The sequence below is a fragment of the Diabrotica virgifera genome, chromosome 4 (assembly GCF_917563875.1).
Source record: "Diabrotica virgifera virgifera chromosome 4, PGI_DIABVI_V3a".
Lineage (NCBI taxonomy): Eukaryota > Metazoa > Arthropoda > Insecta > Coleoptera > Chrysomelidae > Diabrotica > Diabrotica virgifera.
Window position 1 is genome coordinate 251,979,697 of NC_065446.1, and position 26,944 is coordinate 252,006,640.

The 26,944-nt window shown below is 34.7% G+C and overlaps 1 protein-coding gene across 1 annotated transcript in view; it reads left to right on the forward strand.

Moving 5' to 3' along the window:
- The first annotated feature begins 843 nt into the window (after nucleotides 1-843).
- LOC114326186 (mucin-17) overlaps nucleotides 844-26,944 on the forward strand; it is a 296,076-nt gene continuing 269,975 nt past the window's right edge. Inside the window, exon 1 of the mRNA XM_050649964.1 lies at nucleotides 844-862. The gene's annotated coding sequence lies outside the window, so the exon portion shown is untranslated. The remainder of the gene's footprint in view (nucleotides 863-26,944) is intronic.

Below are 26,944 nucleotides of genomic sequence, written 5' to 3' on the forward strand. Positions count from 1 at the left end.
GAATTATATAAAGAGCCAACGATCACGTCGACGATCGATCAAACCACAGAGAATACGATATTTGGGGCCCATCGAGAGACTGGGAAGTAAACTAATGTCAAAAATGGTACTCTCACGAAGACCAATTCAAAGGAGAAGAAAAGGAAGGCCAAGGAAAAGATGGAAGGACAGTGTGTACGAAGATCTGAAGAAAAGTAACATTGAGAGATGGAAAGAATGTAATCAGAAATATAAATATGTTAGCCTTAGGCGTACAAGACCTGTAAAGCTTATTAAATAACAAAAAATAAAGAAATAATAAAGATGTATCAAAAACTAATAATTACAGCAAAAATACGACACCAAAAAGCAGTAAGACAAGGCTTATCAGAAATAGAGTTTGGAAAGAGAAAATTTATGTGCGATAATTTAATTTCCAATATATTTTCAATCCCTTTAGGATTTATATTTCTGATTGAGATTTATAGTATTATCAACCTTCACTTTCCAGAATATCTCTTAGAAAAACTTCCCTACAGGATTTTTTATTCCTGCTGAGTGACAATTTTCGCTAACTCGGAAGTACAACCGGCTTTTGGCACGTGTTCCGGCATCGGAAAGGTCACTTACAGAGCCACCACCTCCGCAGGTAAATCTCCTCTAAAAACGCCGGCGGTCGGCCCTTTGAATCGACGGAGGCGGCGGCGCGCGTCTCTCTTCGGCACCGCCGGCATCGCCGGCGTCGATCGTGTCGTCGGCGTCGGGGCGCTGACTCTCTGTTGCTATCTCGTGGACCGATCTCGCGTGCTTTGGGGGTGCTGCCGCTTATCCGGTGTCTCGTGTGTGCGAAAAAGTGCGTTTCGCCGGTTTTCAGGAAATCAAGGTAAGTACGTTGATCCCGGTGATTTTTTATTCGGTTTGTATTTGGTTGCTGTCTTGATTTATTGTTGAAGTCTTTTTTACTCAAAATTTGGTGGATTCTCTAGTGGGAGAAACTAACATACTAAGTTACACGTTTCATCAAGGCACTGTGAGATAGAATTTTTTTACTAATCTTTTACTATAATCTCTGTTATTATTCTCGAATATACAAGATAGCATTTGTAGGATGTTTCTGTATGCTTCTTCTTCTTTAAGTGGCGTCTTCCAATCTGAGTTTGGATATCACCATCACTATCTTTATCTTTACTCTATTAACCGCTGATCTGAAGAGTTCTATTAAACTGAATTTAAACCAGTCGCTTAATTTTTTCCCATATCCCGTGACACTCTCCTTCTTCCTATACTCGTTCCTCCTCTTTTATTTCCTGATGCTTTATCAATCTTAGCATTTCATATGGCTGTCCTCGTCTGCTTATCTTAAGCGATTAAGGGCCACACCATTTATTTTAATACTGTATCCATTGTGTTGTAAAAGCTGAAATATCTTTTCTACATAAATGTTGAACAAAAGTGGATAGATAATGCAACCCTGTCTGACGCCTTCGCTTATTTTCATTTTTTCTATATACGGAAGTAAGATCTTCAGTTCAGCTTTTTCTATCTAGTTTTTGTATTATTCTCATGTTGAGGTCTGTATCAATAGCCCGTGCCTTACGTTGTCAAATACATTTTGGTAATCAATGAAGCAAATGTAAAAGTAACTCTCGCCTTCCTAACCATTTTTGAAACCAAATCGAGTGTATTTTGTTTTTTCCTTACATTTTTTGACACATTTGTTTTTCTTATTTGTATATTAAACGATTTTAATGCTTTTTTCTTCTTCTTTTTCATCATTCTCCATGTTCTTCGTTTTGAAAAAAAGAATAATTTCAGCCAATATGCTGTTACTTCACCGTGTTGTCTATATTGATTCTGATCACCAGATATAAACTTTAAACCCTGAAAACTCTCGCCTGGTGTTACAACAATAATGAATTCATCTGGATGTTATCTAATATTGTTGGATGGATTTATCTAATATTGTTCTGTTAGGAGACCTACGATGATTCTCAGATCATTCCCGTTCATATCTAATATATCTTTGGATCTCTTTTTCGAAAGTTCATGTATAAAAGCCTTCAAATTTTTGAGAGCCGCTTGTTCGTACCAGAGGTTACGTTTCAGTTCTAACCAGTCTCTTATTATTCCTTTGGCTATGCCAACAAAAGGTTTTGGGCCTATTTTTTGCCCTTCCACTGACAAGTAGGATCCTTTTTCATTCCTTTCAATACCAGTTTGTCCACTGTCCAGCCACCTAAAGTAAACCTACTTTGTTCCTTTTTCTGTTTCGAATCAGATTGTGAAGATAGTTTTAAACTAACTTGGATCCAATTTGATTCCAGTATCTTTAATTCGCCCTGACACTCAGATATAATTTTTATAGTTATAACCTTTTTTAGCATAAAGTTGCGCTTGGAAGAAACACAATAGAGTGATTATCTAGACTTTCACTAAGGCTTGCCTTGTTTTCCCTCCCCGTATACTCCAAGCTCCAACTTTTTGATCGGTTTTAAAACCATCTATAGACCAGCATTGATCTGCAATATGCAACCACTTCCATCCGTCCCTCCCTGGAAAGAGGACGGTAAATGGCTTTTTGAAATTATATTTAGGTTGCATTGTATCTGGTATCATTTCCAACTCTGGGTCATTTTTAATTATCTCTCCAGATTTGATTCTGGTGTCTTTTTGTCCTACTTGCTGGCATCTTATCGACCTTCTGCATGCTCCTACTTCCGCCTCTTTCTCCATCCATATATGTAATAGAGGGAGGTCAAGCATGACCTCCATGGAGGTGGTTGGGGTAGTCGACATCGCTCCTGTTATGATTACGCATTATTTCTGCTTCGTTGCTTCGAAGCATTCTATCGTTGAAGCTTATTCAGCTTCTCTTTGAAAGTTTTATTTTATCATTTGGACCACTATATTTGTACGGCATCCGTAATCATTGGTCTGAATACAGTCATCTTCTTCTTCAGGTGCCATTACCGCTACGGAGGTTGGCAATCATCATAGCTATTTTAATTTTTGAGACAGGAACTCTAAATAGTTGTTTTGAGCTCCATCCAAACCATTCTCGCAGTCATATTATATATTATATAGGGTGTCCCAAAAGTAGCGGAACGGTCGAATATTTCTCGAAATTAACATCGTATCGAAAAACTGAAAAATACGTGTTCAATAATTTTCAAAAATCTATCGAGTGATACCAAAGCCGACCCCCAATCTACCACCTAGAGGTGGGGTGGGGGTAACTTTGACATCTGATTTGGATTAATTATGTAAAAGTAAGCAACTTTTATTCGGAATATTTTTTCTAATTATGGATTGATGGCGCTATAATCGGAAAAAACAATTTATCGTGATACCACAGGTAAATTATAGAAACGGTCTAATATCTCGAGAAATACACTTCCAAATGAAAAACCAAAAAATACATATTTTTTAAAAACCTATCGAATAACGCTAAACACGACCTTCCACCTCACCCCCTGTAGGTGGGGTGGAGGGTAACTTTAAAATCCTAAATAGCAACCTCCATTTTTTATTACAGCTTTGAACTCGTCATGAAAAACTAAGCAACATTTATTCGAAGCATTTTTTAGAATTGTTGATAGATGGCGCTAATAAATCGTTTTTGTCCAATTATAGCGCCATCTATTAACAGTTTTAAAAAATGTTTCAAATAAATGTAACTTAGTTTTTCATAACGAATCCAAATCTGCAATAAAAGATGGAGATTACTATTTAAGATTTTAAACTTACCCCCCACTCCACCCCTAGGGGTGGGGTGGAGGGTCATGTTTAGTGTTATGATAGGTTTTTGAAAAATATTAAACACAAATTTTTTGGTTTTTTATTTGGAAGTGTATTCCTCGAGATATTAGATCGTTTCTATAATTTACCTATGGTATCACGATAAATGGTTTTTTCCGATTATAGCGCCATCTATCCATAATTCGAAAAAATGTCTCGAATAAAAGTTGCTTACGTTTACACAAGAAATCCAAATCTGTAATAAAACCTTTATTTAAACCTTTATTAAACCCTCTAAATTTAAGATTTTAAAGTTGCCCCCCACCCCACGTCCAAGGGGTGGAGTAGGGGATCGTGTTTGCTGTCATTGGATAGATTATTAAAAATTGTTGAAAACGTGTTTTTTAGTTTTTCGATCCGATCTTTAGTTCGCGAAATATTCGACCGTTTCGCTACTTTTGAGACACCTTGTATATTACATCTGTTTATGTTTCATACTCATGTTTTCCCACATGTCAAGACATGTCGACAGGAGAAGTTTGCTTTGTTGGTAATGTGCATGTGAGGGTTTTGTATGCTTTAAATTGTTTGTGTACTTGAACATATTATGTAATTACCTATATTCTTGCTTTATTAAAAATTACTGCATTTGAGGCAAGACAAATATGTTGGATATTATAGTACTACCATCCTTCTAAGAGACTCATTAATACTCAGCTAACCGGCTTGCTATTGTTCGAGGTGTGAAATTCCATAAAAAAGGGATCATTTCATAAAACAATGTATATCCCTTTTTTGTGAAATTTCATACCTCGAATAATACCACCCCACTGAGCTGGTTATTAGTGAGTGTCTGAGAAAGTTGGTAGTATCAGTTGTTTCGTAAAACCAATGCTTTCAATAATTTTTAAACACAGTATAGGACATTTTTGTCAATTAAGAGTATGTAAAACACTTGTAAATAACCGATTCTTACGAAATATTAATCAATATCAAAAAATTTTGGAATATTTTTAACATTGGAGATATAATTTTTTAACAGCAATGCTAAATAAAAATGCAGTCAACGAATCTGGACTTTCCCATAAATTTTGTTGACCTTATTCAAAATAAACACATGCAGTTTGTGTATACAATGATCTAGAAATAAAGAGATATACCAAGAAATGACGTAAGATGACTGTTTAAATAACAGTTAATTTTTAATAATCAGTGATCAATGTTTCTTGGGAAACTGATTAGGTCAAACGGTTTCTTGAAAGCTTTTAGTTAGAAGTTTGAGAAGACAAATTTAATTTTAAATCATATAGGTATGCATAACTAGAGTTGAGTTTTAGTGAAAAACTTGAATATTTATTTTTTAACTGTGCTCCTCTTAGGTTTAAGGATTTCATCTGCTCACTGCTACAACTTCTTACCCTTGTTTCTGTTCAATAGCAAATATTCAGAATTAATATCCGATATTGAACAGTATATTTTTATCACCCCGTTCATAACACGAACCAATTTGTTATCATATTTAAACATGTGCGGGATATTTCATTTGTTTAATTGTTGCAATTTATAAACAATATTTTGGCAATGGACATTTAATTCAGCTAACTAAGAAAAACTTTTGTTCTTTTGTCGTGTGGGCTATGACCCAATTTACGTTGCCAACAAGAGATAATACATTTTAGAATCATTCTCAAGAATCATTTCAACCAGACCAGAAGTGCCTTTAACTTCATTCAGTAAAATCAAGATGTAGCATCAAATACATGGCCCCATCAAATACGTAGCATGCTCCCATCAAGGACCATGTCTAATCTTCGGGCTTAGTGGAGGATGATCTTCAGTTTATTGAAACACCAATAAAGCACTTAGCAATTTTATTGATATCGACTGACACCAGAGTAGTAAACCCTACAACCCCGAGAGACCGTTTGATGTACTGGTATGTTGCTTGTACGCGAATTAGTTGAAGACTCTATTTGATGCTACATATTGATTCTAGTGATTGAAGTTAAAGGCACTTCTGGCCTGGTTGAAGTGATTCTTGAGAATGATTCTAAAATGTATTATCTCTTGTTGGCAACATGAATTGTGTCATAGCCCACACGAGTAAAGAACAAATGTTTTACTTAGTCAGCTAAATTAAATGTCCTTTGCCAAAATATTGTTTATAAATTTCAACAATTAAACAAATGAAATATCCCGCACATGTTTAAATATGATAACAAGTTGGTTCGTGTGATGTACGGGGTGATAAAAATATTCTGTTCAATATCGGATATTAATTCTGAAAATTTGGTATTGGACAGTCTCCCTTTTAGTCTTCAAATATCATTATTATCACTCTTATTTATTCTTTGTACCAGAAAATAAAATTAATATAAAAGTACCTGAATATTTTCCCAAAAGAAAAATGCTTTTCTAGCGTAGTCTATTTAGTTCAGTTAGTCTAAAGACAAACTTTTTGGAATATTTCGGTATCCCTTACATTTAATTTGGGTGGAGACATTCATCAATTGAAACAACATTATTTTTCTTCTTTTTGCAAATATATAACTATCTGTTTTTTCAATGTGCCTCCAATAAGTTGTCATTCCATCGTTTACGTGGTCTTCCCACTGATCGTCTTCATATTGGGGAATCGTCTCTCGCTGTCCTGACTACTCTATTTGTGACCAGTCGGCTTATTTGGTCGTTCCATTCTACTCTTCTCTTTCTTATTCAGTCTTTGGTACTTTCTTGAAAGATATAGAAAACGTTATGATTCCTATTAAATTTATAAAATTGATAAAGGGCTCAAAATGTCCCGACAAATATGGTTGAGGTAAATGATCTAAAATCTCAAGACTTTCTAACTAGCCAAGGCATCAGACCAATGGATCCAGGATCATTTTGATTAAACTACTTAATTTAGTTTTTGAAAATATTTTAAGGAAAAGTAATATCCAGAGAAAAGGTATACTACACATCCAAAACATCAGTGCCTAGCATTCGCGGACAATTGTTCTGCGAAAAATATTATAAAGACATTACCATAAGACTGGAAAAATCGAGAAAGGAAAAGAAATCAACGATACAATAACCGTATTCCAAGTTTCATTCCAAGATTTTCATTCCAAGTGCAATTTCCTTTGACTTGTCAAAAACAAAACAACTTTTGTATATTGATGAACTAAATTCTATTTTATTAGGATATCAAGGACGACGAAAGGATAGAACTTCGATAATGACTCAAATCAGAACGAAAAACAATTAATTGTTCATATGGAAAAAATGCATTGAACGATAATACCGAAGAATGCATTAACAATAAGAAGACTTTAAGATGATACACGTAATCAAATTGAAGTAGTGCACAGAATAGAAGAAAATGGAAAAAAAAATATAGCAAAAAGTGAAATCCTGAGATCAATTCTTGAACCAAAAAAGATAGCTAGATATCTCCCAGTCAACGTCACGAATATGACTACAGTTTTATTATCTTCTTCACAAAAGGTGTTCTATAATTTCAGTAAATCATTTTCAGTTTTAAGCGAGCTTTGAAAGTGTTTATGAATTAGTTTAGTCTCCCACATGTTTATCCCATGAATCAATATTACGGACCACTTACTGGCTACGTATGTACTCGTAGTATGAAAGTGTAATTTTCGAATCTAAATTATTCACAAATCTCTCGTTTATCTTAGCTTTTTGCATCACATTCAATGTTGTTAATGTTAATTTAATTATAATTATAATTTAATCATAATTGTTAATATAATTATGAATGTTATTGTTAATTTACAAGCTTGTCATTCAATTTAAGTTCGTCAATAATTGTCATTTTTATTAAATTTTTTAATTGAAATATTAGGTACATTTGTCTTGACTATTATTATTTGCATAGAGCTATAATATGCAACAGATAATTCAAGTGTCTATTCTCTAAGTTTCTCCGGCGTCAAAAAATTACCACTTTATTTAATTTTTGCTTAAATTATTATTCTAGCATCATATTTTATCAAGATATCGATACATTAATAAACATAAAATAACTGCATTTAAATTTATCGATAACATCTTAACTAGAATCCAATACCAATTTATCGATATGATTCAGAAATATTAAAACATATTTCTCAGTAATTACATCTCATCAACGTACCAGGTCTATAAATACGGAAATACCAATCATTTATCTCCGTATCTAGGATAATCGCATACGCAAAAACCTCAGAAAACCCGTAAAATACTCGTAGTATTTATTTATTATTAGTCCACAGTGTTTTGAATGTTGTGGTTTATTAAGTATCTGTGTATAAATAAAAGCGTTTAGTCCAGGCTGTATGATCTCCCCCGTTAGGTAAATTATTCTGATTCGTGTTTTTTTTTGTACAAACTTACTCAAAAATACGTCCTTATAAAAAATCCACAGGGTGCCAGGCAGTACTGCGGTCGGAAAATTGTTTAAAACAATCTTTTTTTAAAAATTCACAAAAACAATTTTTTCGCTTCGGATAATTTTTTATAGATTCTTTGGGTCATTCTGAGCAAAACAGGTCTCTTGTAATTCTTCTCTAAAATTAGTAGTTGTCGAGTTATACTCGATTTAAAATTGAAAAAACGCCAAAATAACTCGGTTAAAAATTATTATTATGATAGTCAGAAAGTAACCAAATCGAAGTTTAAAGTCCCCCCTACAAGATCTTGAAGAGATTTTTGTCAATATTCCATTACAAAGCTGCCATTTTTAATTATTAACAATATTGTACGTCGCTATATCTTTTCCCATGCCTCACGATTCATTTTCAAACAAATTAAGTCAAAACATAAAGTGAAACGAACTTCGATGTGTATATGTTACGGTTAATGTGATAAATCCGGTCTGTATTAATAATTACGGTAAATATTAATAGTAACCGTAACAGCTGGTCAATGTGATTAATAATGCCTTTATAATTAGATTTACCGGCTATTATTAATACTTTCCTAACAATTCTGGTTAATGTAATAAAAACGCATTTTTTGCTTCACTATTGTGTATTTATGAAATTTGATAATAAAGTTTTATAATAAAGAATTTATCAATAAAAAAACTCAACTAGACACCTTATAAGTAAAAACAAACTAATACACACGCATTAGGTTTTAAATAGATTATAATTAGGTACTTGTTTTTATAGGAAAGGCTCTTGTGGCACTTAGAATTACAAAGAACGCTTAATTTTTTGCTTTTGTAGCGTTTTTGCACTACCAAAGAATTAAAAAAAAAATGTCCAAAATGAAAAAATTTATTTTTTGCATTTGCCTAAACAATTTTCCGACCGCGGTAGGTACCACCTGGCAACCTGTGGATTTATTATAAGGACGTCTTTTGAGTAAGTTTGTGCAAAAAAAACGAATCGGAATAATTTACCTAACGGGGCGAGCATACAACCTGGACTATTTGAAGTATTAATAGTTGACAGAATTTTCCCATAGTATGTGTGACTAAGCACAGATAGCAAAACAAAGTAGTGATAAAGATTGTTATTACAAAGTTTGCTATAAAACGTTACCTGTGTATTTGTTTCGAAAGCTGAGTTGTCATTCATAAAATGGAAAAACAGTAGTCATTGATCAATAAAAAAAAATTTCGCAAGCGTAATTTTTATATTCAAAGGATTTCAATATAACTAAATTCAACTCGGTTGAAATTACACAGAAAAATATGTAACCAAGCGTTATACTGATAACAAATTGAAACAGATTCAACGATATATTATAAAAATGATATACATAGTAATATGCCTATTTGAATCATTTTGAAGAACTGTTTATTGGCAATCATAAAGATGAGATGGAGGCTTCTATATAATTCAAATGAATAAAAATGAACGGCAACCACTATCTACAGAAGTAGAAATTAGAGAAGTCATTTTAAAACTGAAAAGTTACAAAGCCACCGGTTCGGATAATCTTCCTGTCGAACTTTTTTAAAACGGTGGTGACATGTTTAGAAACATACTCATAAATTCATAACTCTCTCTTATTGTCTGTTTTTCAATGTGCCTCTATAGTAAGTTGCCGTTCCATTGTTTTCGTGGTCTTCCCACTGATCGTCTCCCTATCGGGGAACCATCTCTCGCTGTCCTGACTAACCCATTTGTTGTCATTCGGCTATGTGGTCATTATATTCTATTCTTCTGTTTCTTACCCAGTTATGAATGTTATCCACCTTGCATCTCCGTCGTATATCTGTACTTCTAGCTCTGTCCCATAGAGTCTTACCATCGATTTTTCAAAGGGTTTTTATCTCCGCTGTTTCGAGCAATCTTTTTGCCCTCTCTGTGTCGGGTCGTGTTTCTGCAGCGTATGTCAATATTGGTCTGATGACTATTTTGTAAATTATGCCTTTAATTTCTTTTCCGATATTTTTATTTCTCCATATTGTGTCATTCAGGCAACCTGCGGCTCTGTTTGTTCTATTCACGTGATCTTCCACTTCTGTTTCGAGCCTTCCGTAGCTAGATAGTGTGATGCCTAGGTATTTAAACCCCATCACTTGTACTATTATCTGGCCTTCCAGCTCCAATTTACATCTTATTGGATCTGCTGTTATAATCATGAATTTTGTCTTTTTTGGGGAAATTAACGTGTTAAATTTTCTGGCGGTTATGTTAAATTGGTGCAGCATACGTTGTAAATCATCTTCACTTTGAGAGATTAGTATTGTATCATCTGGAGAGCAAATTATTTTAAGTTGATTTTCTCCCATTTGTTATCATTTTTTGGTTCTTACTTTTTTTAACTGAAATAACTGAAATTACTTATAGTGAGGCTATATATTCTTAAAAAAAAACTCTAGTGTTCGGCTTCGACGGTCGACACACACCACATATTCGTGGATTTCGAATCCAGATACGACTTATTTAATAGATATAATCTTCTGCTGGCTATGGTGTAATTCCAAACACAATCGAGGAAGCAGCGGGCATGGGCATAGTCCAGAATCCAGGATCTTTCAAGAACCTTCCATTGCACAAATGTACTAAGACATAGTTATTTGCTGTTGTGTCTTTTATTTAACCTTGCTCTAGAATAGGTAATTCGAGAAATAATAAATCTGTACAAAATATCGAGTATTCTGATAACATCATCATCACAGCTAGGTCCAGAGAGTCTCTCATCGATACATTCCAGTCGTTAAAAGCATCTGGAAATGGGACTAAATATAAATGCCCAAAAACCAAATTTATATGTTGTACTGGACTAAGCAATCAGACACACAGAAGAATAATAATTGAAAAATTAGAACTGGAAGGTATGAACACATTCGTATACCTAGGCTCGTTGTTGACTGAAGATAACAACGTCAGCGAAGAAATTAAAAAAAGAATAGTACTTGTTAATAAGCATTATTTTAGCTTAAGCAGACAGATGGCCTCAAAACTAGCCAGAAAAATAAAGTCTTCTTCTACTTCTTTTTGTTGTTGGACATGGTCCTCTTTACTTTATTATCTCTTGCTTTGTTGATGTTCAGCTGTCGTACTACCTCTTCGGGGGTTTTTATTGCTAGTGGTTTTTTGTATTGAGTTTATGTGTTTTTTGCCTAAGTGTGTGCGTTTATGTTTTTATGAAAAATCATGAGAAAAATATATGGAGGAATAAAAGAGCAAGGTTTGTAGCGCATGTGTTGAGTTTTATGTTTTGAAGAACCTAACGTTCTAAATTCATTAAAGTAAGATGCCTTAGATGGATAGGGTATGTAATCAAGCGAAAAGACGATGCAACGTCCAGAAAAGTTTTTGATCAAAGCGGACCGATGGGAAAACACTTTTTTTGATATATTTTTGAAAACAATTTTTGAATATACATATTTGAAAAAAGGATTTTTTAGGGAGGTACATCTGAATCTGTACTGTTGTATAGCTATGTACTTTCTTTCCGGTCAGAGCAGAGGGATAAAATTGCATCCTCTTGCATCAGGCTGACCCGCAGGCACCAGTGTATTTGGTTTTTCCAAAATATAAATTTTCCACCAAAAACCCAGCATTTTCAACATCGGAAATAAAGAATGATCGAACTATTCCTTTCATTGATTCAACCATTCATATAAAATTTTAATTTTATGTCTCTTAAAACCAAATATCTTAGTCACTTGTGCTAGTATTGAAAACGCTTCGTCAGAAAACTTCCCCTCTCGACTTACGTCAACAAAAATCAACATTTTTCAACCTAGAATGTTACAACTTCCACAAAACAGATCGTCAGATGCGAAAATATCGTTATTTCCAATTTTATAGAGGTGTACGGTCATTTACATTAGCGAAGGTCACTGAATCAGCCTCTAGACCTTGGCAAAGAAATTGTTCTCTTCTCGTGAATAATTTCAAGATACGTAAAACCAGAAATTTCTGTATAAACTGTAAAATAGGGAATTAACCGAATCGTCTTGAACTTATTTCAGTGGGGATCTGTAATACCGTCGTATTTTTTTAATGTAGGTATAATAATAATAACTTGTATTGAGCAACATATATTACACATAAAAAATAATTACCTTCTGTTTGTTTTTTATTCAAATGTCTGATTTATATTCAAGCAAGAAGAATAATTAAGCTAAATGAACAGAGCAATACATTAAATTTGAATACAAGAATAGCAAAGGTTGGCACAATATCAAACCTGTTAAATAAACACTAGAGCATTTCTTCAAAAAATAAATTAGAAGTAGAAAAAAATCAAACTAAATGAAGAATACTTAAACTCCATGATACTATGATGGTATATGTTCTTGGTAAAAACCGCTAGATAAATAGATCCACTGCGATATTTTAAAATCTATTGTGGTCGTCTAGCCCTAGGTTACATTCTTTAGCCTAACCCTTTTTATAAAGTCTAATAACTTCATGTATGTCTTTTCTGGAGGCTTTTCTTTGATTAATGCAAAGAACCGCACATTTCCCAGGCTGTCACCTGTCACACTGGCATAAAATGTGCTCTGCTATTATGTATCTTCTTCTAGGTGATAGAATCTGCATAAGTTATCATCTGCCAATCCCACCAGCTTGAATTGTCTATTCAGCTTACAGTGCCCTGATATTTGCATTGCCCTTATGGTGAATTGCCCCGGTACCCAGATGATAATGATGAAAAAATCGCTAAAAAAAAAATGCAAATTCTTAGTACTATAAGATAGATAAATCTTTTAGACAGAAAGATATATAAATCGTAAAACAGATTAGCGGAAAAATTCTATATATAAGCTTTCTCTATCCAAAATTACCTACAGTGTGTTCAGTTAACAAGAAAACATATATTTATCATATGTCAACCTCTTGCATCCACTGTTGGACATAGGTCTTCTCCATCCTCTTCCACTATTCTCTATCCTGTGCTTTTTGCCTCCAACTGCATTCTGTGTTTCTTAAGTCTTCTATCATCGTCATTTTGTTGGTGGTCTACCTCCGTGTCTCTTGTTTTGCCTTCATTTTATAAGCCTTTTAGTACATTTCGTCTACATTATCATCATCTACAGTCCTTTAGTAGATCTTCGACCTTCCCAAGTCTATTTATTTAGTCCATCATTTCCATTGCCAACCGTTGCTAGTTTGCTGCACCTATTTTTCTATCATCATCATCCACACCATCCTTCCATCTAAGTTTTGGACAACCTCGCATGCTTTTTTTCGTAATTCGTCTGTCATCGTCATTTTGTTGGTGGTCTACCTCTATGTCTATTGTTTTCCCTTCATTTTATGAGCCTTTTAGACCATGGCGCATCTGTAAAAATATTAGTACATTTGGATGTTGAGATGTGACTTATATTTTTTTGCAGAAATTGCTTGAAAGTAACTTAAATAATAATATTTGAGTTATCCTCCCACTCAAAAAGGTCCGGAACATTGTTTAAATAATCAAAATGTCAAAAAATGAAGGAAAAAGTCGATTTTTTTCTTGGTTTTTTGATTATAAATTTAAAAGTATTTATTTCCGAGAAAAGTTGCACTATCGAAAAAGTTGCGTAATTAAATTTCGTACAATATAGGAATAGCTAAACATTTTAAAAATTGTCACCCTTGTTGCAAAATTGCAATAATTGTGAAAAAACTTTAAAAAAACAAGTATTAGCATTTTACGTTTTTCAACCATCTGTGCTACATTTACGACCTTCAAATTTTACCCAGAAAAATTTTATGATATAATAAAACAATACTGTAAATTTCATTAAGATCGGCTTAATCGATTTGGCAAAATAAATTTTGCAATCCAACTTTCGCAAAAAAAATTATTTTTCAAAATGTTGCAGGACTGAAAATAAAGCAGACAGCAATTTGAATTTTTTTACATATAGAAAAATACTGTACCTTTCATTTGCAATTTGCAAAATTAAAATCGGTTAACATCCACGGTGTCAGGAATTTTTTTAAATAAACATTAATTTTTGGTGCTACGCGCAGGACAGCGGATACGTTTGCTCTGATTGGGCATTCCAATGACCTTTGATAATTATTGATAAATTTTAATTTTTAGTACATTTCGATATAAATAAATAAATTTGTTTATTGCAAAATAAAAACACATACTCTGTCCTTTGAAATAACACCAAAAACTTTCTTTGTTCGTATATTTTAACTTAGAGAATAAAAGTTTATTATTTTTAAACATATGCAATTGTTTAAACAATATTTCACAAACAATAATCAAATTAGTTAGATTTTTGTGGAATTAAAATATTAAAATACAACAAAATATAGAGTAAGAAAATAATATATTAGATCAATATTAGAAGAAATTTTGGTGGAAATCAACTTGTGTAATAGACTAAGAGCCGCTATAGGTGAAAATTCTTAATCATTTTAAGCACGACGGGACCCTATAACTTAAACAGTAGAACCTAAAAGAAAACGTTTAAACACTGTGCCGTCACTTTTCAGTGGCACATGCGTCTACAGTGGCGCATCAAACTTTCCACTTATGGACGGGATACATAAATTAAAAAAGACCCTCCCTAATTACCAGAATTTAATTTTTTTTTTTTTTAAGTTTTATGTGATTAAGACATAAGATTCATCGTAATTTTAACCCACCACCCCCTTCTCCCTGCCCCCACCATCAAAAACTTTATTTTTCGATTTTATTTTTTTTTTGGTGGGATGCAATCAATTTTAAAATTTCAAAAAATTTACACGCATAGTTAAAGGTTTTATAAAACACGTCTATTTTTTATAGACCTGTAGTTTGAGTGTACATAACCTCAAAAAAATTTAATATATTTTTCTTTTTTTTGAAAAAAGTATATAACTTTTTTTTGGAGATAGCTGCAGATCTAATTTTTTCTTAGTCTTGTGTATTTTATCAAACACTATATTTTTAATTTTTTTCAGATTTTTCTGTAACGTTGGTCACCTTCAAAAATCCAAAAAACTGTTTTTTAAGGGGGTTTTGGGGGGTTTGAACGTGTTTTTCTGATTTTTCAATATTCTAAAGAACTCAGTTACTTCAAATTACATATAACCTATAAAAACAAAATTGATTTGATATATTATGAAGTCTATAAAATAGGGAAAATCCCCCAAAACCCCCCAAAAAACAGTTTTTCGGATTTTTGAAGGTGGGGAGACTTACGGAAAAATCTGAAAGAAATTTAAAATATAGTGTTTGAGAAAACACACAAGATTAAGAAAAAATTAGACCGGCAACTATTCCTCAAAAAAAGTTATACGCTTTTTTGAAAAAAAAATTTCTTTTAATTTTTTGAGGTTATGTACACTCTACCTATGGGTCTATAAAAAATAGGCATGTTTTATAAAAGCCTCAACTATGCGTGTGAATTTTTTGAAATTTTAAAATTGATTGCATCCTACCAAAAAAAAATAAAAACGAAAAATGAAGTTTTTGATGGTGGGGGCAGGGGGAAGGGGGGTGGTGGGTTAAAATCACGATGAATCTTATGTGTTAATCACATAGAACTTAAAAAAACTAAAAAAATTTAATTCTGTTAGTAAGTTCTGTTAACTTTTAATTTATTTATCCCGTCCATAAGTGGAAAGTTTGATGCGCCACTGTCGACGCATGTGCCACTGAAAAGTGACGGCACAGTGTTCAAACGTTTTCTTTTAGATTCTACTATTTAAGTTATAGGATCCCATCGTGCCTAAAATGATTAAGATATTTCACCTATAGCGGCTCTTAGTCTATAAATCGAACACCGCTATCCTGCGCGTAGCACCGAAATTAATGTTTATTTAAAAAAATTCCTGACTCCGTGATAACTGATTTTAATTTTTCAAATTGCAAATGAAAGGTACAGTATTCTTCTATACGTAAAAACATGTCAACTTGATATCTGCTTTATTTTCAGTCCTGAAACATTTTGAAAAAATGATTTTTTTGCGAAAGCTGAATTGCAAAATTTATTTTGCAAAATCTATTAAACCGATCTTAATGAAATTTACAGTATAGTTTTATTATATCATAAAGTTTTTCTGGGTAAAATATTCAGGTCCTAAGTTTAGCACAAATGGTTGAAAAACGTAAAATGCGAATACTTGTTTTTTATGGTTTTTCCGCAATTATTGCTATTTTGCAACAAGGGTGATAATTTTTAAAAATTTTGTCCAATCCTATATTGTAGGAAATTTAATTACGTAACTTTTATGTCAGTGCAACTTTTATATATAAGTTATAATCAAAAATCTAAGAAAAAAATAGAATTTTTCCGTATTTCTTTTTACATTTTGATTATTTAAACAATGTTCCGGACCTTTTTGAGTGGGAGGATAACTCAATTATCATTATATGAGTTAATTCCAAGCAATTTCTTCAAAAAAATATAAGTCACCTCTTCAACATTCATCTTAAAACAGATCCGCCCTGGACTATTTTAGTTCATCTCGTCTTCATTATCATCATCTACAGTCGTATAGCAGAGCTTCGACCTTCCCAAGTCTACTTCGTTAATCCACATTTTACATTGCAAACCTTGCTAGTTTACTGGAACTATTTTTTTCCTTCCATCTAAGTTTTGGCCTACCTCTCCGTCTACTTCCCCTCCTGGTTGTGACATAAGGAATCGTCTAGGTCTAGGATGATTGTTCTGCTGTGATCTTACTAGATGTCTTTCTATTTTTATAGCAGATATTAAGTTTTTACCACCAGATAACTGTTTGTATTTGTTGTATATCTCATAGAGTTATCTCCTCCACCAAATACCGTTTTCACAGATGCCAACGAATATTCCTCTCAGGCTTCTTTATTCAAATATCAGCAAGAGGTTTTCATCTGTGTTGAAGATAATCCTATTTTCCGATTTATATATCAGCACTAGCAGTTTGATAAATTTATTTATTTTTTGTTTTCTTGCTTAAATCTTTACTTTTTATGTGTTTATTAGCCCAAAATAAGACTTGTTTGTCAAAATTATTCTCCGTTTGATTTTTATCATTACAGAGTTGTCATCATGTCATCATCATATTATCATCATCAATGGCTATTTGGGGGCCTAAGTATGTGAATTTGTCCACTACTTCAAAAGTTGAGTTATTAAGGGAGAATAAAGACACGTCACATAATAATCATAAAAATAAACCAGTGGAAAGAGAAATGCGGAAGTAATTGCAAGGAATAGATACATATTAACGAATTTAGTCTAGATACACAATATATTATAACGGAAACAGAAAGAAGAGGACTAGCTCACCTCATAATAGGATAATTGCGAAAAAACAGCGACGAACATAATGAGTTATTTTCGTAAAATTAATATATCCATTTCTCCCAGTAATATATTTATTCTCAAAATTGTAGATTTTACCATGGTATTAATTGAAAATTACGTAACTTTTATGCATTAAAAACACATGGAATTTATTATATACCACTACTACCTCATAGACTAATTTCCGACTGTTTTATTTCTCCAAGCTGTCAATCTACTCTTGCACATTTCAATTCATTCGAACCAACTTTGTATTTTTGTATTTTCCCAATTAATTTTTTTCTGTCGGATTCACAGGTCTGCGTAGACTTCATTCATGGTTCTTTGGCGTATATTTATCACCAAGCGCCTTTAATCGTGATGGTGAATCTTCCGAGGATTATAGAAACTGTTTTTACGTCATCCCCAAACAAAGCATGTTTAATCATCCAATAAATATAAAATTTGTATAATCGTTAGTTATTCTATCGACCTTCCCCGAGGCTAGTTCACCAGTCGGCTTATATATTGCCAAATTGTCTGCACCTATTTTTCTATCATCGTCATCTTTGCATTTTTCCATCTTTCCATCTAAGTTTTGGCCTATCTCATCGTCTGCTTCTCACTGGCTGTGACATAAGGATTTCTTCTAGGAGCGTTGTTCTACAATCTGTTCTCAATGTTCTGATCTTTCTACATGTCTTGCCCGTCTCAGTCTTTTTACCTTTATGAGAGGTATTACGTTTTTACCACCAGATATCTGTTTGTATTTGTGGTATATCTTAGAGTTCTACTTCTTCCTCGAAATACCGTTATTGCCACCGAATATTCCTCTCAAGATTTTTCACTCAAATATGATCAAGAGGTATCTGTCATGGAAATGGTCCAAGTTTCCGATTCATATGAACGCACGGGCGGTATAAGGGTTTTGAATCTTTGATATTTCTGTTGTCTGGCTTAAGTTTGTATTCTCTATATCTTGACGCAGTCCAAAATAGCACTTGTTTGTTAGAACTATTCTCCGTTTGGTGTCTTCCGTTATAGAGTTGTCATAGGTCATCAGGAGCCAGAAGTATGTGGATTTGTCCACTACTTCAAAGAAAAATCTTCTTCTTAGGTGCCTGTCTGGCTATGATGATTTTGTTGGTTGCTAGACGGTATAGTTGTGTTGAGGTCTTTCTATACCATGCTCTCAAGTTAGCAAGCCAGTATATTCTTCTTCGCCCTGGGGACCTTTTTCCTTTAATTTTACATGGTAAAATGCATTGGAGTAACTCGTTTCTGCCTTGATTTCTCATTATATGTCCCAAGTACTGCAGCTTACGGCCCTTCGCGATGTTGACCAAATCAGCGGTTGTGTTCTTCCTCCGTAGCACTTCTTCATTGGTGACTTTGCCTGGCCATGGTATGTTCAGGATCCTTCTGTACAACCATAGTTCAAACGGCTGAAATTTTGATAAAGTTTCCGCCTTCAATGTCCACGTTTCTACGCCATATAGAAGCACTGAGTACACGTAACAATTAAGGAGCCTTACTTTTGTTTCTAGTGTGAGGTCAAGGATCAACACAGAGCTCGTAGTCAAGAATGCATTTTTTTGTCTCTCATATCCTATATCTAATCTCTTGGGTATTGTCCACGACTCATTGTTTATAGTTCCCACGTAGTTGTGTTGTGCGACACGTTCAATTCTCATTTGGTTTACATACAGATTTAGTTATGTTTTCTTGTTGATGATCATTAGTCCATATAGTCATATCCGGTCCATATATTCTACTTTTTTTCGTTATTTTGCTTATTAAGTTTTGCAGCCCTTCAATGGTATTAGAAAACACTATCATAAAAATAAAACAGTGGAAGGAGAAATGCAGAAATTAGTGCAAGGAATAGATACAGATCAACGAATTTAGCCCAGATCAACAATAAACGGAAACATAGAGAAAGAGGACTAATTCACCTCATATTAGGATCGTATTATTCAATGCTTGAACGACGACGATCATGATGAGCTATCTACGTAAAATCCTCTCATTAACCGATTCAGCCTTATAATTCTAAACTTTACTATGGGATTAATTAAAAATTAACAATTAACAATTAAAAACACACGGAACAAGAAATTCCGAAAACAATTTTTGAGTGTTTTGTTTCCCAAAGCTGTCAATCTACTCTTACACATTTCAATTCATTCAAACCAATCTTGTATTTTCCCAATTAATTTTTTTCACAGGTCTGCGTAGACTTCATTCATGGTTCTTTGGCGTATTCATCAGCAAACGCCTCTGATCGTGATGGTGAATCTTCCGAGTATTAGAGGAACTGTTTTTACGTCATCCCCAAACAAAGAATGTTTAATCATCCAATAAATATAAAATTTGTATAATCGTTAGTTATTCTGTCGACCTTCCCTGAGGCTAGTTCGCGTAACCATTCTTTTAGCCATCAACCTTAGCAGATTATAGATGCTGTGCGGTTATTATTTGCACAGTTTAGACCAAGATTACAAAAATAAACAGATTATAAAAGGTTAATTAAAGATTTTAATAAAAAACTGATGTAGACATGTAAAGGTGTTTAAAATATTTGATGGTTGTATCATCGCTATGTTTTATTTTTACATGGGTAACAAAAAAATTCAAGAAAGGAATATTGAGTAGACTTAAATACGAACATTAATTTGTTACTCAATAGAAATTAATTAAAATAGAAAAAGAAAAGAAATTTTTTATTTATTTCATACTTTTCCATATAGAGGAACTATGAACACATGGAATTAGAACTATGAGACAAATAGAATCCTTTGAGATGTGTTTTTTTTTCTAAAAATGCTATAAATCTCTTGGACAGAGCAGGTGGGAGGACAGAGTGTCAAGGAAGGGGACTGAAAGAGAACTTACAAACAGAAACACTTCTAAAAAAAGAAAAACTAGTTATCTAGGACCTATTTTTCAGAGGAGAAAAACACAACTTCTTACGATTCATAATGGAAAGAAAATTGTAAGAAAAAAGAGGTCCAGATATAAGAAAATGCTCGTAACTGAAGAATGTCTTAATTTGGATTTCATTGCTAATTTTCTTCTGTCTATGTCTTTTTATTGCAGCTCTGACGGTCGCTTTTTTTGGACTGTCGCGTTTACGTGTGGTCAACATTAAACTTTTGCTTACTATGCTTATGCAGGGCCGTAACTACGATGTTGGGGGCCCCGGGGCAAATCTGATCTGGGGGCCCCCTACCGGGAGGTTTGGGGAATTTGCCCCCGCGCAAGGGGGGTCCGGAAAAATGTTTGATATTTAACCTCTTGAAAGCACACTCTCTTCTTTCTTTTTTTTTTTCAGCATGTCCTGCAATAACTATAAAATTAGCAGCGCTAATAATTACAGCTTCATCTGTATCTGACATTGCGGACGGATTATCAACGAATGCGTTCGTTCGCTACAATGTAAATGGTCTTACTTTGTACCGAACGAATAATCAAGCAAACACCTACGAATTCTTTCGTTCGTTCGTGTTCACTTTGATTTTAAAGCACCTTAGGTTGCCTTAAGCTACTGCAATGTGAGCCAAGCACACTCAGTGAAGCTGGTCAGTGTACTGGTGGGACTGATCCTAATGTGCTCATTTTATCTTATGTATTAGACAAATTAGACAAAGATAGATTAAGACAAAGTAGCTGGGACCTAGGGTCCCTATTCCGGTTGCATTTTAGTTTTTATTTCGCCAAAATAACTAATTTCCTCAGTCACAATTTATATGTTTACGAAAGGTCTCGGGGGCCCCAGCTTAGCTCGGGCCTCTTCCAATGGCATTTTAGGTTTTATTACGTCGAAATAACTAATTTCTTAAGTAATAATTTTTATGTTAAGGCCTCAGGGGCCACGTTCTGTTCCAATTGCATTTTAGTCTAAAAGACTAATTTCCCCAGTGAAAAATTAAAACTATGTTGCGGTCTTTTTAAAATTGTGTCATTTGAAAATATTTCGTTGGGATCGGCTTTTACAATACATATTTTTATTTTCCTTGTTAAAATCTATGCACGGGGCCTCCCTTGATCGGGGGCCCCGGGGCACTGACCCAGTTGCCCCAATGGTAGTTATGGCCCTGTTACTATGGTTCTTAGATATTTAATTTATTTCTGCCATTCAAGGGGCCTATCTTGCTTTGTTAGTTGTTATTCTGGGCTATTTCTTCTTGAAGATTACCACCTGAATGGCTATTCTTCATTGAATACTCCATTATTCTACTAGGTATATCCAGTGTACTTTTAGATTTCTTACAGCTATATCCAGGTTTCTGTGTTTTGTCGCGATTACAGTGCCGTCTGCATAAAGGAACATCTGCCGTATATGTATTCTATAGAGAAGGGGTGATGAGACAGTCCCTTGTGGTACTACTGGTACTCCAGCTTCCGGGGATCTGTGTTCAGATATATCTGGTCCTATATGGACCCTAAACCTCCAGTTCCTGACGTACAAGGAGTTGGGTCTCGAGTCATATCTCATTCATGTCACTCGGGGCACAATGTCTCATTCTGTCAATCCTTTATACCACACTCTGTCGAAAGCTTTGCTTACATCCAGGAAAACTGCTCTTTGCTTGTTGTTGAATACATTGCTTGTTGTTAATTCTAGCTATATACTCTATATCTGAATACTTTAAATTAGTATCATGATTACAAGGGCTTTCTTCCATCAGTTTGGGAAGAGATTGTATCTTAGTATAGCGTAGAAAAGTACCTTAGTCAATTACTTCCTCGTACATCATAGTTACTATCTATTCTATGGATTTATTGAATTTATTTTAAATGGGAATACATAAACTGCGTAAAGAATATTGAGTGTAAAATTTCATAATACTCACAATTAAAAATTGTGAATAAACAATTTAAAAAAAATTTCTTATTTATTTCTACCAAAGGTTTTTAATCATAAGAGGAAAAATATTTTTCAATAATTATACATATTATTTATTATGCAGTATTTTTTCAAAATTTAAGTGCCAAAAGCACATGGTCTGTTATTTTTCACTCTGCTTTGATTTCTACCTATATTGTTTTGGTATCTAAGGAGATCGATGTATTTCCATGACAACCACTAACCCATAAACAACTGATTATTTTATTGAGTGAGTTTATTTTGTCGCTTTGTTATCAAAACACTTATAGTAAAAACAATGTGATAATAAAATAAAAGATTGTTGTGCATCGTGAATGTTATATATAGCGTTGGATGGTTGGATATTTTAGTTCAGAAGGGGTGTTAAAATATGAAGCCTTCATTGGAGAATGAGGTTGGCAGAGTAGAAAAGAGGAAATACAGGAGAAAACTGGTAAGAAATTTCTAAAAAGTAAAGTTTGGCAAAAATATTCATAGTTTCTTATGAATTCGAGATGAACAGATATCAAAATTAGCCGCATCTTCTCAAGAGACGTCCTACATTTATTCTTCCTTCTAATCCTTCAGACGTCTTCCTTTTAATTTGTACTTTAATAGTAATTTGTTAAGTTAGTCAATGTTCACCCATTATGATTAAAATATCGTTGCCATTCTTGTTTTTATTCGTTTATTGTCTCATGGATCCAGCAGATATTCAATTTTTGTTGTACGCCTTCATTTCTCTGTCCATCAAGTCTTGTATTGTCTTTCACTCTTCTGGGAAATCCCATTTTTGTAGTTTGGAACACAGAAATAGGTGGATATGACCAGAAATTGGTTTTCTTCTTCTTTTGTGTAGACATAGCTCATGTCTTTTTTTCATTGAGCCTACAGCAAGTTGTCATTCCATCGCTTTCGTGGTCTTCACTCTGATCATCTTTCTGTTGGGAACCGTCTCTCAGATCTTTATTACCCTATTTGTTATCATTCGGTTTATATGATCATTCCAGTTTATTCTTATTATTATTATTATTATCCAGATTTAGCCATACGGCTCACACTCCCTCTAAGGGGAAAATTGACTCATCCCAGATACCTACGGTATCAAAAGGATTGAGCTCTGGTGGGACTCTTTCCGTGTTATCGAGCCCTAGGTGACTTGGTATGCAGGTGTATCTCCCAAAAATTTTCGTACGCATCTGGCCGTTGCGAGTAGTACAGCTTTCTGCATGGTCTTGTAAAGATGTTCATTTAGACCCAGCCTTTTTATGCTTTCGAGGAGGTTCTTCGGAATGACTCCAGTAGTAGATATAACAATAGGTATCGTCTGGGTACTTTGCATTCTCCATTGCCTTCGTATTTGAATTTCTAGATCTCTGTACTTGGCGATCTTTTCAGTGAATTTACTACGTAGATTATTGTTGTTAGGTATCGCCACATCAATTAGTGTTGTTTGTCTTGTTAATTTATTAACTCGTACGAGATCTGGTCTATTATGTGCCACTGTTTGGTCTGTGAGCACAGTGCGGTCCCAGTATAGCTTGTAGTTGCCATCCTCAAGCATACTCTCAGGAACGTATTGATAATATGGGAGATGGTCCGTTTGGAGAAGTCCCAGCTTGTTAGCTATCTCTTGATGAAGGATTTTTCCCACTGCGTCATGCCGTTCCTTGTATTCAGTTGCAGCAAATACCTGGCAGCCCCCTGTAATATGTTGGATGGTTTCTTGGGCTTGACATCCATATCGGCATCTGTCGTTTTGAACCTGAGGGTCTTTGACGATATATTTCAGGTAATTTCTGGTTGGTATAACCTGATCCTGAATGGCCAGTAATGAACCCTCCGTTTCAGGGAACATCTTTCCTGATGTCAACCAATAGTTCGACGCTATATTGTCGACATAGTCTTGGCTGACCTCATTGGGATGTCGCCCGTGCAGAGGTTTACCCATCCAGGTGCGCAGTTTTTCGTCCTTAGTAAGGTGGTTTATGCGCATTTCTGGTTCCCTCAGTTTGATCGGTGTTGTGTCATCTACTGCGCAAATTGCGCGGTGTAGAGTAGATGTCTCAGCCTGCATCTGAAAATAAGTTCTTAAATTAGCAATTTGTTTATCTAATTGCTCACCTATATCCATAAGTCCTCTTCCTCCTAAATACCGGGGTAATGTTGTTCGTTCTACTGCACTTTTAGGGTGGTGTTTTTGTGCCTTTGTGAGGTGTGTTCGTACTTTTCGCTGAAGATTTTCTATATCCGTTTTTGTCCACTTAACAATACCAAATGAATAGCTAAGCGCGGAACAAGAGTAGGTGTTTAGTGCCTTAAACAAATTTTTACTGTTAAGCTGTGAACGAAGCAGCTGTTTTACCCTTCTTATAAACTCAGTAGTTATCTCAGTTTTCATTTGCTTATGGTCAATTTTCCGCGCCTGCTTCACTCCAAGATATTTATACATATCGTTGTCGCCCATGGCCTCGATGTTCTGGCCATTTTGCATATCGAATCCACCGGGCTGTAACTTTCCTCTGACTATATTCAAAACACGGCACTTGTCTAGACCGAACTGCATACTAATATCATTAGAGAATGTTTCTACAGTTTTTAGCATCTCTTCTAGGTGTTCTCGAGTGGAAGCCATTAATTTCAAATCATCCATATACAACAGATGATTGAGCTTCGCTACCACAGTATTATTGCTTTTAATGCTAAAACCTGAGTCAGTGGAGTTTAATAGCTGGGAAAGGGGGTTCAAAGCTAAACAGAACCACAGTGGACTCAACGAGTCTCCTTGAAACAGGCCCCGGTTGATTGCGATATTTTCGGTTTCAATATTTTTTTCACCAGGTATTTGTAGGTGAATTTTAGTCTTCCAATCTCTCATTATATGCCTTAAAAAGGTCACTATGTTATCATCGACTTTGTATATTTTCAAAATATCTATTAGCCATTCATGCGGTACTGAATCAAAGGCCTTTTTATAGTCAATAAAAGCAGTAAAAAGGTTCCTTTTTTTAGTGAATGCCTGGTTAGAAATGACTGAATCGATGATAAGCTGTTCTTTGCAACCCATGGAACCCTTAGCGCATCCTTTCTGTTGAGGCTCTATGATATCGTTTAGAGCACAGTGTTGGTAGATACGCCGGGTTACACAGGATGTGACCAATTTATACAAAGTTGGAAGACAAATAATTGGGCGGTACTTCGATGGATCTTGGGTGTTATTTTGATCCTTGGGTATTAAATAAGTAGTTCCCTGAGTTAGAAATGATGGTAATTCCTGCGGATTAGAAATAACATGATTAATTAATGTTGATAAGCACTCATGAATACTCCAAAACTTTTTAAGCCAGAAGTTCTGAACTCCGTCTGGTCCAGGAGATTTCCAGTTATGAAGCTCTTTGATGACATTTGAGACTTCTTCAGTCGTGAATGGTTCGTAGTTAGCAGTGACGTAGTGGTGACAGCTGTGCGTCGTATCTTCTATCCAGCCAGCATTGTTGTTAAAAGCAGCTGGCGTGGAAAGTTGATTTCCCCAAAACTCATGAATTTCTTCTTGGCTTGGGTAAGACTTGTCGACACTTTCTACGGTGGAATTGAGTTTTCGGTAAAACGCCTTCTCAGAGTTCTCAAAAAGTGCATTGTCACATTTTCGGTTGTTACTAACTTTATACCTTCTTAATCGTCCTGAATAGACGGAGAGTTTTTGTTTTAATGTATCCAGACACTGTTGGGCTGTGTTATTTTCTGGATCGTATCTCGAGTGTCCTGAAGTGCTCCGCATTATTTCTTCAGCTCTCTTAATGACTTTTCTACTTGTTACACCTCTTATATATTCTGTGACTTGACCAATATCCCTACGCAGTAATTCAATTTTTCCGAGAAGTCTTTTTTCCCATGGTGCAATTCTGTTACCAGTCTTTCCGTTATTAGTACCCCGTCGTGTTCTGATCTTAACGCCCATTACATTGGCAATTGCTGTTGCTGCACAGTAGATTAGCATATGCAGATATTCCAATGTGTGGGCTTCTACGACATAATTGGGTAGGACTTCAGTGTTCACAATTTGTAACAGCGCACCTAGTTTCTTACAAGAGTTTATTCGTGGTAGCGGTGGTCTGCTAAGTGGATTTGTTTCATTAAACTCTTGTACGGCACGAGCCATTTCGTTTTCTAGACTATGGCGCAACTCGTTATTTTCCTGCTGTGTATTGTCAGGTTGAGTTTCTGGTATGGGAATCTCAGGAATCTGCTCCTCAAGGATTTCATTAGGGACTTGATCTAAAACTAGCTCTTGGTTATTAATCTCCCGTTCGACTTCGCTTTTGATGGCATCGCGTCTAGTCTCTGGGATAAGATTATTTCTTATGATTACCCGGTATTGATCTGATACTCTTTGCTCCGATACTTGAATATCTGGGTACTCCCTGCAAAATTCGGCATACAGCTGTTGTCTGTAGCCGATCGTTTCTTGACCGAGGTTTGTCACCTTATAATAGAAGCGCAAAATGTTTCGTTGATGGACACAGTCCATTTCATGCGCTGCCTCGGTCGTCCCGCTTGAGTGAGCGCCGGCTGATGATCCAGCGCAGCACCTTCGGCAGGTGGAGCTCTTGTTGTTTTTTGGCTCGCTTGTGGTTGTGGTTGGGCTGTAGCTGATTGTATGACAGGGGCCCGCCTCCTCAACACCCTGCCACCGACGTCCCGCA